The sequence below is a fragment of the Gossypium hirsutum genome, chromosome A13 (assembly GCF_007990345.1).
Source record: "Gossypium hirsutum isolate 1008001.06 chromosome A13, Gossypium_hirsutum_v2.1, whole genome shotgun sequence".
NCBI classification, from domain to species: domain Eukaryota; kingdom Viridiplantae; phylum Streptophyta; class Magnoliopsida; order Malvales; family Malvaceae; genus Gossypium; species Gossypium hirsutum.
Window position 1 is genome coordinate 85,516,453 of NC_053436.1, and position 14,214 is coordinate 85,530,666.

The 14,214-nt window shown below is 31.7% G+C and overlaps 1 long non-coding RNA gene across 1 annotated transcript; it reads right to left on the minus strand.

Annotated features, from left to right (window-relative positions):
* Positions 1 to 8,797: 8,797 nt before the first annotated feature.
* LOC107894729 (uncharacterized) lies at positions 8,798 to 10,571 on the minus strand. The gene is made up of 3 exons (XR_001683233.2): positions 10,531 to 10,571; positions 9,999 to 10,070; positions 8,798 to 8,971 (listed from the first exon to the last, which is right to left on the minus strand). It is a non-coding gene; the product is annotated as an uncharacterized lncRNA (long non-coding RNA).
* Positions 10,572 to 14,214: the final 3,643 nt, after the last annotated feature.

The following is a 14,214-nucleotide window of genomic DNA, read 5'->3' on the forward strand; positions in this document are numbered from 1 at the left end:
TCTGTAGTAGCTTTGAACTCACTCACTGCTATTATGCAAGGGTCGCCGGTCCACACCTTTTGGACCGGGTCTGCAAATGGTTTTTTTTCTTTCGGCTTAATTTTGTTTATTTTCTTAAAATTGTAAATTACACTAACAATCACTTAATTTTGGATTAGCTGACAAAAAAATCACCTAGCTTTTATTTTAGTCACTCTACTTTGAAAAAGTGACAAAATAGTCATTTTTGTCGTTTTTTGTCACAAACGTCACGGCAAAGTGACGTGGCAGATGACGGTGTCCTTGGTGTCAACAAACCCTTCAGCTGGCTGGTTACTCTCAATTTAACAGCCCTACAAGCACCAATTTAAGGTTAGAGAAGAAAGAGAAGAGGAAAAATGGAGATGCCTGAAGTGATTTCGGTGTGCTATTGTGGAAACACAGTCAAATTAAACACGTCTTGGTCTAATAACAACCCAAGTAACAGGTTTTTTTGGTGTAAGAAATTTGGAAGTAGATTTCGAAAACCATGTCGATTTTTCACCTGGTTTGATCCACCATTGACGCCCCGATCACGAATTGTGTTGTTGGGTCTTCTGAAAAAAGTGAGGACATTAGAGAATGCAATGAGGACGGAGAGAAAAACATGGTTTTTTGTGTTTGTATTTGTAACTGTGTTGTTGTTTTTTAAACCCTAAATTAGCTTATGTTGTTGTTATTAGCACTGAAAACCAGCTTATGTTTTGTAATATTGTTGCTGGTATATTATTGCTTATGTTGTTATACATGGTTGCTGGTATACATGGCTAACTAGCTTATGTTGTTACTTACAAACATGAAAGACTTGAAATAGGATAATATGTGGTTGTTGCTTACAAATTGTTTTGTAATATTGTTGTTGCTTACAACAGTTAGAAAGTTGTTTTGTAATATTTGATTTCATTTCAAAGTTGTCAAACTTGAAAGAATGTTTAATCGTCATTTCATTTGTATTTCTCAATGCTCATATATCAGAAAAGATAACACAGATGAAAAAAAAAAAGAGAAACATTTGTATTTCTCAATTCTCACGCATTTGTTTTCTCAATACACATATGTTAGAAGAGATAACACAACTTGCGTGGATAAATGCTCATATATTAAGGTCAAAACGTCAAACTGTTTACAAAAGGAAGAAGGGGCAAATTATTGCGAAATTTTCCTACAATTCAACACAATTGAGCAGATGTGAATTGTAGGCAGATTTACAAAAAAAAAATCAGTAACTATATGCCTAAGTTTATCAATAGTAGCAATCATAGGTAAATTTAGAAAAAATAATCTGCCTAAGTTAATAAATCAGTAGTAGACAAATTTACACTATTTCAAAAAGTTAACAAAATAAGGTTTGTTCAATGTCATCATTAGTCTGTCATAGATGACTCTTGAGTAGGAGGCATCCATCTAACAGTGGTTGGTTTCCTCTTGAATGAGAGCTTTTCTCTTGGAGCAATATCTTTTTGGTAAGTTGGGGCAGCTTGTTGATAAGTTGGGGCAGTTTGTAATTGAGTTAGGGCAACCTGTTGAGTTGGGATACTCTCTTGCTGATTTAGGGTAACCTGTTGCTGAGTTAGGGCAACCACTTGGTTATGAACACCAACTTTATGTCTCTTGACTTACAGGAACAAGTGAAATCTATCAAACAAATTGATAAATAGAAGTAATTTAACTTAAGGCAAATGACTTACTGTAATGTTTTAGCCAACTTCCCCTTTGCAACTCCTCTTATTGTGGCCTATTCTTTTGCATTTACTGTACCTCATGTCCACCACTCTCTTGCTTAACCTTTCTGTTGTTTGTGGTTCATCAGGTTCTTTCCTTCTCACCTTAGTAGGTTTGCCAGGTGGCCTTCTTAGTGTAGGAGGCAGTATTAGCAGCATGTTTGACAAAGAGACCTATTGTTTAGGACCCCTTACTAGCCTTATAAAGTTGGAGTAATTTTGAAGCTGGGTTTACTTGATGTACTAGGCTTGTACAGAAGTATCTGGGAACTCATCTTTTAGATGAATGACAGCCAGTGCATGCATGCAAGAGATGTCAGTGAGATCTCAATTCCTACAAGAGCAGGAACTCTCAACTAGGTCCACCACATGCTGGATACCTAGACCACATTCAACTTGATACTTGTTCCCACCAGCATGAGATAGAACACACCTAAAAAATAGTCACCATGCTTTATTAAAAAACAACCACTAAAACAACATTGTGAGCAACCCCACCAACAATCATCCACACACACATACACAGACACACTTAAAAAATAGTCACTACATGCATATTATTAAAAAATACTCATTGCATGCATATTAAAAAAACAGTCAGACACACACACACCCCCCCTAAAAAATAGTCACTACATGCATATTATAAAAAAAGAAAACTCATTGTATGCATATTAAAAAATAGTCAACAGCATGACCATCCCCACCAACAATCACTGCATGCATATTAAAAAAATAGTCATACACACACACACACCTAAAAAAAGTCACTGCATGCATATTAAATAGTCATGCACACCAACAATCATAAACAGAAAAATTAAAAAATAATGCATGCATATTAAAAGAAAAACTCACTAAAACAGCAAGTGACCAGCAGTATAAAGTCAGAATAAAGGCATCAGAAAGATTAAAAATGGTAACTTTACCTCAATGAATCATTGATATTGACATCTAGCTTCTTCTTTTTTTATCTTTGGACACAATATTCCTTTCCATTTTTCAGTTTCTTCTTTCTTATTGATAATAAGCAACATAGTCTTGGTCCTTACTGTTTCTATCATGGTCAGAATAGGTTTTCCTCTTGCTTCCAGTATCATCTACCAATAAATAATATAAAGGATTTGTGAACTGCTAATTATTAGTAAGAAACATAAAACATAGGGGTTTACCTTGTTAAAGGATTCAGAAATATTATTCACCAACATGTCAGAATGACTCTTAATTGTGAAGTGAGACATTGACTAGTGAGTAACGTTCTTTTCCTTCAACCAATCATAAGCATGCTGATTGGTTTTCTTCAGTTCATCCATAGATCCTCAAAATCCCTTGTAGTGCTTGCTTTGGCAGCTTTCCAAAGCAAATCTTTCAATTTCTTTGTTCAGAAACCAGCTTTCTTGAAATTGGCATGTAGGTGTCTAACACAATGTCTTATTTTTGCGTTAGGAAACAACATACATATTGCTTCTAAAAGTCCCTACAATTATAACAAATAAAATTTGATTCTTTGAAAAACCTTAAACCCTAAATAGAAACAACATAAAAAATAAATAAATAGAGTTTTACCTTTTATTTGTCAGACATGAAAGATATCTGATATGAGCTCACAATTTCTAAGTCTATTGCAAGCAACTCTAAGAACCAAAGCCATGATGCTTGGTTTTCACTTCCGACAACAGCATATGCAATAGGATAGATGACATTATTTGCATCTATCCCAACAATTGCAAGTAAGTAGCCACCATAATAGCCCTTCAAGAAACATCTATCTAAACCTACTATCCTCCTACAACCGCCCTATAGCCATCTTTGCATGCCTGCAGACAGACATACATCCTTTGAAACAACTTTTTATCTAGATAACAGATTGTTATTATTCCCTCATTTTGGGTCCTAACCTCCAACAAATACTCATAAATCTTCTCATATTGAGCCTTATGAGCTCCTTCAATTAATTCCAATCCCTAAGTTTAGCCCTCCTACATTTGGTTAGTGACACTATGCAACATAAATCTCTTTTGACATCTTGTTGTAATGATTTTAGAGAATATTCAAGATCAACAATGAATTTTCTTTATAATGTTCACCTATCCAAGCTGTTTACATTCTTATTTTTATAGACTTTAGAACAAGTATGGTTAAGGTTTGAACTCCTAATTTGCCAAGTCTAGTCAATAAGGTCATTAGGGTTTAGTCTAGAGGCCCATATGAGCCAAGCACATTTTTCACTGCCTTTAACCTTTTTAGATCATTTTGGGGAAACTTAATAAAATAACTATTCAACCTACCATACTACTTGGCAGCTTCTTTTAGATTGTCTTTAGACTTAAATATCATTCCAACCTTAAGTCTAGAATTACTCATGTCATTCTTTAGGTTGAACTCAGGCCAATTTTTGCCATATAAGTCAGATTCATGTGCACTATTTAACCTCCTAAAATCATCACTATCACACAGTTCATCTACTTCTATACCATCCATGTTTCAACCATCTAAATTAACTATTATCCTATTAGACACATCACTTTCAGATGCATCACTACCAAACACTTCACTACCAGACATTTCTTCTTAATTCTTATTAAAATTGTCATCAATTAAACCTAACAAACAAATTACTCCTCAATAAAGGCAGAAAACATAGGCAAACACTTTAACCATTTCTATCAAACAATAACCAATACAAAAATAATTTAATACAAACACAACCATTTATGTCATGCACATGGCAGACAATAACTAATACAAAAATAGTTTAATACAAACATAACCATTTCTGTCATGCATATGGCAGACAATAACCAAACACTTTAAACACTTTAACCCTACACCTAGGTAATGACAGATAATAACCAGTACAATATAGAAGGTAAATAACAAATTTGATATTTCCATATACAATATAGCAGCTAGGATACAAACAATAACAGATACAAACAATAAACATCAATTTGATACAAACAATAAATGTTATGCAAATGGTATACCATACACATTATCTGTCATTCATTTTAATAACCAAACCTAATCTGTCATGCACATTAATAATAAATAAAACCCAAAACTGAAATAACCCAAAATCAAAATCAAAATCAAAATCAAAATCAAAATCAAAATCAAAATCAAAATCAAAATCAAAATCAAAATCAAAATCAAAATTGAAATCTAAATAACCCTAAATATCCCTATATTGAAATAACCCTAAATCTAAAGAATACAAACAAATGCAAAAACTTACCCGTTACAATGGATGTAACAACATTGGCAGTTTCTCTTCTATTGACTATTGTCGCTGAGAATCAAAAACACTGATAGGTTTCTGGTTTCGTCTTCTTTTCTCCCCAAATGAAAAAGACCAATCATTTTTTAACCCTAAACCCTGTTAATCGATTATCAAATTGATTTCTAACCTTAGACCAACCTTCTTAATCGATTTCTGAATCAATTTCAAACCCAAACCAACTCAAATTATAATCAATTTTTTCCCAAATCGATTTTTTCCCAAATCCCCTTAATTAGAATTAGCTTTTAATTTTTTACCCTAAAACAACATAACCCTTCAATTTTTTTCCCTAAACGCTCCCCAAACCAAGACCCATCAGATGCTTCACCAACATGGCAAGTTAACTTGTCACATCAGCTGGTTAACTTGCCACATTAGCAGTCTCATTAACACACTAACGGAAACTGTTAATCAATGATTATTTTGTCACTTTTTTATAACGTTAATGACTGTTTTTTCACTTTTCCAAAGTTGAGTGACTGAAATGAAACCTAGGTGACTGTTTTGTCAGCTACCTCAAAGTTGAGTGACTGTTGGTGTAATGCACCCTTCTTAAAAATATAAATGAAAGGAAAATATCAAATAATTTAGTCAACCTATTCAAAACCTAAAAACAAACATATAACATCACGTACATTCATCTATTTGTTATTGTCAAATAAGTGTGTAAATTGAACCATGTTAAAGCTTTGAGCTTATATTAATATATGGCAAAATGTTACAACTACTAAATTAGACATTTTCTTTCTATAAATACCACATTACATATTAGATGAAAGTTTAAAAGTCAATTATGATATTAATCTTTTTCGTTTATCCTATCTCAAAAATTTTTCAAATTGCTTGCTGACGGAAAATATTTAAATAGGCTTTAAGTCACCATTTCATTATTTATATAATAATATCAAACCAAGTTGGATTGAATAACGATAACATGGATATCCTTTAAGTAAAATCTCGTATTTTAGTTTCATGAAGAAAAAGATAATATTGCATGAACTTGGTTTTTGAAATGGAATCTCATCGACTTTGAATTTTTATTTAGTTAAGATTCTTGTGTCTACTAAATATCAAAGGTCTCAAACAAAAATAATTAATAATTTTATTAGTATTAATTTAATTTTATGATTAAATTTAAATAAAATAATGTAGTTCTATTTTTTAAAAGGAAAATAATGTATTTTTATTAATAACAAATAATTTGAGTAATGTTAAATTAGCCTAAATTTGAAAATATTTGGAAAAGTAATTCAATCTGAGCAAGTAACCCAATATTTAGACAAACCTAGTTATAATAAACCATTTGGTATCCATACCAATTTTGCTTTAGGAATTCTGATAAAGCGCTCCTGCAATTCATCATATAGGTGTTTACAAATTAAGTTTAAGATAGTATGTAAACTTTTAAATAAATAACTTGGGATAATTTAAGTTTGTTCCTTTTTTTCTAAAATATATAAAAGTAAAAATTCAATTGCCATATGCATTTGATAGGAGGTTACAAAGTATTTGGAATTGATAAATTAAAATGAATTATTGTATATATTGAGATTTGAATTAATCGGAAGATAATCGCGAAAAAGGAAAAATTATAAATTAGTCCATTGACACCTTTTTTTTTCCAAGTAAGTTCATATGGAACTTACTATGTTATTTTATACTATGTTTGAAATATATTTAATGTTTAGTAGTTTAGGTTTATGGTAATTTTGATAATTTTAGCATATAATGGACTAAATTGTAAAATATGAAATGTATGAAAAATACAAATAGGTATATGGAAACGAATGGATATGAATGGTTGTTTAATTTAATGACATGTATATAATGATGTTATAAAGTTCGAAACGGTAACGGTAATTGTGGGAACTCAGTAAATATTTTAAGGTCCAAAAAGAATTGGGTGTTCGATGGCTTGAGATCCAACATGTGTTGCAGATTCTCTGAAGCTTGCATGAGTAGCATCGAATCATTGATTATCGGTGGCTTGAAATCCGGCACGTGCTACAAATTCTTTGAAGATTGTGTGAGTATCATCGATTTATCCTTTATCGATGGCTTGAGATTCGACACGTGTTGTGAATTCTTTTAAGCTTGTGTGAGCAGCACCGAGTAAAGCTTGTATAGTAACCCTGATCTGAAGCTCATGTGAGTAGCCCAAATATGAAAACGGTAATTAAATGAAAATGAAAAGGTTGAAAAGATTGAATATGAAATTAATAGTTGAGTTTACAAAATGAACAAAGTGGAATAGCATGATAAAGTGATATGATAGTACTTGTATATGAATCGAATACTATGATGTTGTTATGTTAATGAACTAACTTATTGGTTATTTTTTGAAATTGTATAAATATGTATAAGGATGCCAAAGGAATGTCATGCCAAGTATGATTGTGTTTCAATTATTTAAACTAGTTGTAATGTTAAGGTAAGTTAAGTTAATTTGATATGAACTTACTAAGCATTCATTATGCTTATTGTTGTTTCTTCTCTTTGTAATTGCCGGGTTGTAAAACACGTCGGTCGAATCACCCTAAAATCACACTATCTACTTATCTATTTGGTAGTCTTTTAATCGTTTTTGAGTCTGGTTATGTGGCATGTACATAGGTATTTACATATAGTGGTTTGAAATATTAACTTAGCTGAAATATTACCTAATGTTTGATTTTAGGAAGAATTATACTTACATGTATATGTGTTTGACTTGGAAAAAGGTTGTGATTTTGAATGGCTTCTAAAAGATACATTTGAACTTGAAATAGCATGAGGTCATGATGGTATACAATGTTTATATGCATGTTGATTTGGTAGGAATTTATTAAGTAGTTGAAAATGATTTGAGTGTCAAATTAAGGTACATTAGTTTTATTGTTTGGAAATTGGTTGATGCTATGTTTTGGTATATGAATTGGTATGTTTTAGTATGGTTTTGGTACAGGTTTTGAGGTGTATTATACACCATTTGAGTTGTGAAATTTTGGGCATGAAAATGGACTAAAATGGAAGGTTTTGACATATTTGGCACAAAGGTATCAATACCATAAGTGAAGGTATCGGTACTTAGTATTTTTCAATCAATTTTTTAAACATCGAGTTCTAAAATGGTATATATACCGAACTAAAGTATCGATACTTATATCAGAGTATTGATACTTTACAAGGATATCGATACAATTGGTCTTTGTTTTGTTTTTACAAAAGAAACAAAATCGGAAATTGGTATCTGTACTTTATAAATGAAGTATTGGTATCATAATTTAGGTATCGACCTTACTGATTTTGATCTATTTTCCTAAAACATCAAAGTTAAAAATGGCATCGTTACCTTTATAGAAGTATCGATACTTTTTTTGGAAACTTTGAAAACTTTACAATTTGGTCATATTTCATGTTCGGTTTAGCAAATGAGCTTTTATAAAGTCGATTAAGTTTCGAAAAACATCGTATGACATTTTTATGAAATGTTAAGTATATGAATGCGTGTTTTATTGTAACCCCTCAAACAGAACCTAGATGTTACAGCCTAATCTAAGCGATTACATGGGCCATAGTTATGGCGAAAACTTGAGTTGAAGTACGCTGGTTTAATCTTTGAAAAACACGTGCTAGTATTCTCTTAAATAAGATATTTTTAATAAAATATTGAAAGAAACCTTGTTTAATATTTGTAAAATAACTTGATGATCTTTAAATTCAAATTCGATAAATTAAGTTTGCGAAAAACGGTTTTATTAAGAAAATACCAAATTATTTAGTCCATAATAAAAGTCCATGCAAATTGTTCGATGTCCAAAGTTAAAAATTCCCATGCCACAGTTCTATAGTCTAACATAAAATAAATTCTCAAATATTAATACAGTCCACAAAAGTCTGAAACATAATAGAAATCCATATTTACATAAAACCATTTCCGTAGAGCCTCACCGATGATCGCATCCGAGTCCTAACCACGAGGATTATATGAAACACATAAGTAATGTGGATAAGCTTTAAAAAGTCTAGTGTGAGATCAACACAAATATAATCACATACATATCAAAATATCAATCTCAACATATCAATCATCATAATAATCGCAAGTTCTATCACTGATATTTATGCATGAACATGTCGATGCATATTTTAAAACGATGCACATTTTATAAAATTTTCTACCCATCTTCGCTACACACTAATATCGAGTTCCCCAAAACTCGTCCATCTAATAACACATCATTTATGGACAAGCCATCACATAATTGTCGATAAACGACCACATAATCTAATATAAATTGCCACATAACTTCCACCTTTCACAAAACCCACCCCATGCATGTGATATGGCCACTTATCAAATTTAACACATATAATTCACTTTTCACATTTTTCACATAATAATGCTCATAATCTCACATAACACATTTTTCTCAAATTTAAATATATGCATGCAAACATGCCTAAATTTCATATATCACATAATATTCATTTTTATTCACTTAAGCATACTTTAATATACTTTTTCATATTAAATCATAGATCTCATCACATACACATATATCACACATTTAAATCATCAACATACCAGATAATCCATGTATCACATAATGTAGAGATGAGATTTGCACACATGTCATCATCACATACATCAACACATCACAAAACATGCCTTTCATAAAACTAATGGGTTAGGATCGCTTACTTGGGTTTCTTCTTGATGAGTTTTTCAACTCCTCTTTGAGTACTTAATGTACTCTCAATTAATTATTTGATATAATATTATTAAAATGAAAGCGAACATATTACGCACAAGTTAAAGGTTTAAATCTCACACCTTATATTGTAGATTCGATTGCCACAATCCTTTTTAACGATTTCACTCGATTTATCTCACAAAACAATCTAACACATAAGTAACGTTTATTAATTAGGATCCTTTGATAATATTTTCATCACTTAAAAGATCGATTATTAAAAGTCTCATCAACGCTTACCCCACGATTTAAGACTCTCAAAAGGAGGACTTCCAATCCCGAAGTTAGGGGTCTCCCCTACATTGTTTGGCCCTTCAAAGTTTATATGAAATCATATTAGTATGATAATAAATAAATAATAAAATATTACGTTGTCCCTATGGCCACTATACCATTCAGCCATGATATGAAATCACCAAAAGAAAGATTTTACGATCCAAATAACCAACACTTACAACTTAATTAAGCCGGAATGAACAATGAATCAAGAAAGGAACTGTAACACCCTTCGCCCGTATCCCTCGCCGGAACAGGGTTCGAGGTGCTACCAGATTTAAACTCATCCATTTATATAAAACTAGACCGTAAAAATTTTTGATCAATTTTAAACTTTTCATACACACTTATATTATCCTTTAATCGGGCTTACAAGGCCCAAAATATTCATGAGGCATTATTAAATATTTACCAATATCTTAGTCTTGCATCATTTACTTACTCAACTTTACAACCCTATACATGCCATAGACTCGAAACACTAAGATTTACTTACGCCGATAGCATAGACTTGACAATGTGATAATATCTCTGACGGCCTCCAACCCGATCTAACCTGGCAACCCTAGGGAATATGGGAAAGAAAAGGGGAGTAAGCTTTACGCTTAGTAAGTTCATAAGAAAACAATAAGCAACTCATTAACAAGTTTTATCAATGTTTACAACATAATCACAAATTCACTACAAGTTGTCTTCCTGAGCAATAGTCACTAAATTATTTATAACTGGAGCTACAAAACTCCAAATCAATTGGCCTTAATTTTCCCTGAAAATAGACTCATATATCTTCCATCCATAAAATTTTCAGAATTTTAGGTTTGGCCAATCAATACCAGATTTTTCTTAAAGTTTCCCTTGTTTCACTGTTTGACTAATCTGACCACTCTTCACTACGAACCAAATTTCTCATTGTACAGAATTCAAAATATGTTCTATTTGATTTCATTTGAAACTAGACTCATTAAGGAGTCTAAGAATATAAATTTTATCTTATAACCATTTTTGTACAAATTATAATGATTTTCTAAAAATAGAACAGGGGACCCCAAAGTCATTTGACTCTATCCCACGCCACTTCAAATATCTCATTATCAGCAATTCTTTTGCTTACACGGTTTCTTTTATAAGAAACTAGACTCATTAAGCTTTAATTACATAATTTATTCAGCTTCTAACTCAACTCCAAAAATTTATGGTGATTTTCCAAAATCACGTTACTGCTGCTGTCCCAAGCAGATTTATTACAAATTTACTCTTTCACACATTCTTTGCATTTACATTATTTAAACATGTATATCACCAATCAATTTCATCACATATCTATAATTTCACTCAAGCATAATCTCAATACAATACATCATGCTCAATGATTCGCACACAACCGTTCAAATTAGCAATTATAAGATGATTCCGCACATAGTCCACCTTATCGATAATTTACGATGGTTTTGCCCTTACTCACATATATGACATAGGCATTTTCACCTATGCTTCTCATTTCATACTCATAATTCAATTCCAATCGATCTAACATGCATAAGAATATATAACATACCTGGCCAACTTAATGCATTGAACAAATTCAATTGCCGATTTAACACAAGGTTTCATAGTCTTAGACTTTTATCAAATCACCGGCATTTAGCCTGTTAGGTTTTAAACCCGATAATATTATTCACCAGCTTAAAGCTTGCTAGGCTCAAAGCCCAAATATCACCATTATAAAGTCGTCTCATAAACAATTCATAAAATATAGCATGTATACCTGTTCACTTTGCTCTATTTAATCATTCAATCACAATTTATAATTTCCCTTTGAATCATTCGATATTTTGCACACTAAGTGTTATTCTCAATATCTCGCACACTAAGTGCCATTCTCAATATTTCGTACACTGAGTACCATATTTGATTGCCCCACACACTAAGTGCCACATTTTGTCGATATGTCGTCAGACATTAAAATATTCACGTATATACAATTTATACAATATTAAAGCATTAGAAACATCAATTTAACAATGCTTATTGCATACGAACTTACCTGGCTAAATTGTAGAGATACCAAAGTTCAGGGGCATTTTGGTAATTTTTCATTTTTCTCGATTTTCCACCCGATCTTGATCTAATTTAATAATTTCATTCAGTATATTAATTTAGATATTAAAACACCTCATTTCATACAATTTGGTCATTTTTGTCATTTTTACAAAATTACCCCTAACGTTTTACTTTTATTCATTTTAGTCCCTGAGCTCAAAACATGCAAATTAACTATTTTTAACCATAATTAAGCTTAGCCAAATGTTCATGGTATCAAAACAGTCCATAATTCACTTTATGACAAAATTATAGTTTTGCCCCTAATATTTCAACTTCTTTACAATTTAGTCCCTATATCATAAAAATGCAAATTCATGAAGTTGAGTAAAATTCTACTATAGACGAATATCACTAGTGTCTCTAGCAGTCCACACATTTCATTTATTTGACATTTTAACCACAAAGTTTTCACATTTATCAATTTAGCCCTTAATTATCAATTTCACAAAAATTCACTTAACAAAAAGTGTTTAACTATCAACAATGACTCATATTCTTCCATTAAACTTCAAAGCCCTATTATACTCATCAATGGAAAATATCAAACTATTCAATGGTTTTGCAAAATAGTCCCCTCATTAGATAGATTAAGCAATAACGATCCCGAAAATATAAAAATAATTAAAAACGGGACTAGAAATGCCTACCATGCATTAGCTGAAAGTTGGAAGCTTCTTCCATGGCTTCTCAAGCCTTCATATTCGGCTGGTAAAAAGAGAATGAAAAAGATGACACCTTGATTCTTTTATTATATTCATTTTATTATTATTTTTAACCAATTTACAATATTAACCTTTATACACTTTATTTATTACACCAAATGCCAAGCCATCATATCCCACTATCTCTTTAATGGGCTAATTACCAAATAAGGACTTCTACTTTTAAGTTCTATATCTATTTAATACCTTTAGGTTATAGAACACAACTTTTGCTCTTTACACAATTTAGTCCTTTTTGTTTAATTAACTATCGAAACGATAAAATTTTTCAACGAAACTTTAATACCATCTTATTGCCACTACGTAAATATTTATAAAAATATTTACGACTCGGTTTATAGAAACAAGGTCCCGATACCTCATTTTCTAAACCCACTTGACCTTAGGGTCATACCACTTGAACTTAATAAATCGCTTATAAAACAAAAATCACAATATCAAAAACATTTTTAAAATCATAATTAACTCGTAAATATTAAATATAATATTTACCAACCTACTCGTTCGGATTTGGTGGCCCCGAAACCACTATTCCGATCAACCCTAAAAAAACAGGCTGTTACAGGAACGATATCAATGAGTTGAATGATCTAAAAGAAAAGAAGAATTTCAGCCACTGGGGGCGATACCGACGATGGTCCGGCGACGATTTAGCTATGAGGGGGTGCTTCAATGATGAGTGAAAAATAATACCAAATGAGGTTTCGGCGCAAAAGGGGATGAGTAAGAAAAATAAATAAGAATGATAAAGAATATATGGAGGCGGAGAGGAATCTGCGATGGCTTGTGGCAGTGGTCATGACGGCGATCGGTGGTGGTGGAAAAAGAAATAGGAGGGAAAGAGTAGTGCTAGGTGGCTAAAAGGTGTGACAATAGTGGTGCTATGGTCGATTGTGGTGGAGGAAAATCAAAGACTAAAAGAAAAGAGTGGTAGTTATTTTACGAAAAAAGAGAAAATAAATGAGAAAATAAATGAAAAAGTGAAACAATGGGAGCAATAGGGAGGTAGGGACAACAAAGGGTTGTGAAAGCTTGGTCAACTGTGACTAGGTTCAATGAACCACAAAAAAGTCAAGATATGAAGTTTTGGCGAAGAAGAGAGACATGGAGTGAAAAAGGAATCATGTTACCTCAACATATGGTAAGTTTGACTCATAAAGAGGGAAAGGAATCCTCCTAAACATGGTAACAATGGGGTAGATAGCAAGCACATGGAAATTGTGTTAAAAATATTAAATAAAAAGATGAGAACAAAAAGACTTGAACTTAGAATCTCTAGGATAGCTTAAGAGCACTTAACAACTTCACCACTTCATTTTCTTATTTTTATTCCTACCACATTTATTTTAAAAACA